The sequence below is a fragment of the Salvia miltiorrhiza genome, unplaced genomic scaffold, assembly GCF_028751815.1.
Source record: "Salvia miltiorrhiza cultivar Shanhuang (shh) unplaced genomic scaffold, IMPLAD_Smil_shh original_scaffold_233, whole genome shotgun sequence".
NCBI classification, from domain to species: Eukaryota; Viridiplantae; Streptophyta; class Magnoliopsida; order Lamiales; family Lamiaceae; genus Salvia; species Salvia miltiorrhiza.
Genome location: NW_026651507.1, coordinates 319,752 through 322,350, shown reverse-complemented (window position 1 = coordinate 322,350; position 2,599 = coordinate 319,752). Strand labels below are relative to the sequence as shown.

Sequence of the window (2,599 nt, the reverse complement as noted above, 5' to 3'; positions counted from 1 at the left end):
TATAGATGTGGATAGGTTTGGATACTTACTTACTTAGATTTGGTTGAGGAGGTGGAGAAATTGGGTTATGTGTCATGGAATTCATTGAGGTTTAGAGATACCATTAATCATTGTTATAAGATAATTAAAGACGATAAGGAAGTGCTGGAGCTTTTCTCTCTGATGACAAAATATATAAGTATATACGTAGATGGTGGGGTTGTCAAAAGTGATGCAGTAATTATTACACATTGGAAAGATACAGGATGGCTTATTCACATGGAATCACTCCTCTAAATGGGTACAAAATGTGGCCTGTTGTCGATGGAAATCCTGTTAAATCACCACATCATCAAGTCATGCCTGGCAGGCCTAAAAAGAATAGAAAAAAAGGCATTGAAGAGAAGGATTGTGAGGGCCGCTCAAAGTTACTGCGATTAGGCCTAACAATGACATGCCAAAACTGTCAAGGAGAAGGCCACAACAAAAGGACATGTAAAAATCCACAAGTTATGAAACCACCAAAACTTGTGAGTGCTCAAACGTCAAATATTCATTTTTTACTTCATGGTCCAAATCTTAAGTGCTAATATTTGATTGACAGGAGAACCATGGAAGGCTAAGAAAAATAGCTTCTGAAGATCAATCACAATCTAGAGATCAATCACAATCTGGAGATCAATGATCTAATATTTTCAGAGAAAGAGCACAGGTAAGTATACGAGTGTTATAGCTTTTTCGATTCTAAATGGATATACCTATGTTTCTACATGTGAGACAGGGAATGGGCGTGTTTGTTGGTGATTCTGGTAATGCATACGTGAGGGTATGATTCTATTTGTAAAACTTTAGTTTAATTATGAATTGTAATCATATCCATTATTTACATACATATATATTTGGTATTGTTTCAGGGCTCTATGGCAAATAAATCCATTACACAAGTTAGTACAGCTTGTAATGCCTCATCAGGTCGAGGATGTAGTCAAAATCGCGGCCGTGATCGTGGTCGTGTCACTGGTAGTGGAATTACAAGAAGGAGTGTTGGACGAGGAAACATGGATGAAACACAAGAGAGCTGCAATTGATGATATTACTTTGATAATATTAACAGTAGGACATGGTGTTTTTAAATAGCAGGACATAGTGCTTTTTTTGGTAATCCAACCGTGAAACAATGACATGGATGGTGGAGTTATGAAACCATCATTTTGGAAATTTTTTATGATCAATTTATTGAATTTGTCCAGTTAGTTGATGAAATATGAGGTGCTCTTATTCCAAGTGATGCCATTTTCTTGCTTAATCCTGAATTCATATGCAATATCTGATCAGCAATGAATGTTTTGTCAATATTGATTTTTCCACTTTTTTTATGGTTGTGTGATTGTTTACCAGTTAATGAATGAGATGTTTGATTTTTTTTTAATTCCATGTAGGTTTATGGTTGTTTGGGTTTTTACGGCAATTTAAGGAAAATGGGGATACTGAAATGGACTTGACGGGAAAGAAGTAAAATAAAAGAATTAGATTTTGATTTTGTTTTAATCTTAGTTAGCAATTTAATCTTAGTCAGCAATTTAATCTTACTTAGCAATTAATTATGTGACAAAATAATCCACATAAGCTCCAACTTATCACTCCGACGATCGGAAAAAATTGGGGGGACGAAATTGCAAAGATTAAAAAGGTTGTAATTTAATTTGCCACACTTCAAAAGTTACGTTAAAATTGCAAACTCAAAATTGTTCGTGACTTTATTTGCAAAAACCCCTAAAATAAAACCTTGTGAATACTTGAACGGTGGACTGCCTTTTGCACTTGAGCTTGTCTTGCGAGAGAAATTGTAAATGGTTGAAGACTTGTGGTGAATGTACAAATGGAAAATTTGGCTGAGGTGATATAATATGACATAGTGGCATGCTGTAATAGGCATGGCCTTGGCTGATGTATGGGTGGTGTGATGTTAAGTTTTGAAATAAAGGCTAGCTAGGTAGGAAGAGACATGGGTGGTGAGAGAGTTGTTGTGAGTGTGTGTCCGGTGATATGACAATTAAAATCTTCTGGATTTGATAAATAGATCAGTAAAATTTTCTTCAGGGTTTGCTAATTAAAAAAATATCTGTGTAAATACTCAATCCTCATGCAATGCATAAAAATTTAAATAACTAAATTTTACAAAAGGATTTGCAAAACGTTTGTTGGAATTAAAATAAATTCATTTTCTTTATCCGGCGTGAATCATCTCTAAGTTCAAAATTACTCTAAACTTAGCTATAAGGAAACAGGGTGTTACATCCACCTTTTCACTTTTTCACCTACCACACTTAACACCCTAAATACTATTTTTCTTAATTTCCGTGCCGAAAAGAAGTGACTCAAGATTCGTGGGACGGAGGAAACTGGGTTTAAAAAAGCGCGCCTAGGCGCACCTAGGCGCGGGCTTTAGTCTGGGCGCACGGGTTGGGCTTTTTCCAGAGCCAGGCGCACCAACCTACGAGAGGCGTGGCCAAGGCGCATGCAGGGCCGGCCCTTTAGTGTATTTTGTGGGGCAATGGCCCAGGGCCCCCAATTTTTGGGGGCCCCAAAATATTGGCCCATGAATAGTATTATACCCATA

At 36.8% G+C, this 2,599-nt stretch overlaps 1 long non-coding RNA gene across 1 annotated transcript; it reads left to right on the top strand.

The window, feature by feature from the left end:
• The first annotated feature begins 245 nt into the window (after positions 1-245).
• On the top strand, positions 246-1,109 carry LOC131003604 (uncharacterized). The gene is made up of 3 exons (XR_009094738.1): positions 246-509; positions 584-805; positions 894-1,109. It is a non-coding gene; the product is annotated as an uncharacterized LOC131003604 (long non-coding RNA).
• The last annotated feature ends 1,490 nt before the right edge of the window (positions 1,110-2,599 follow it).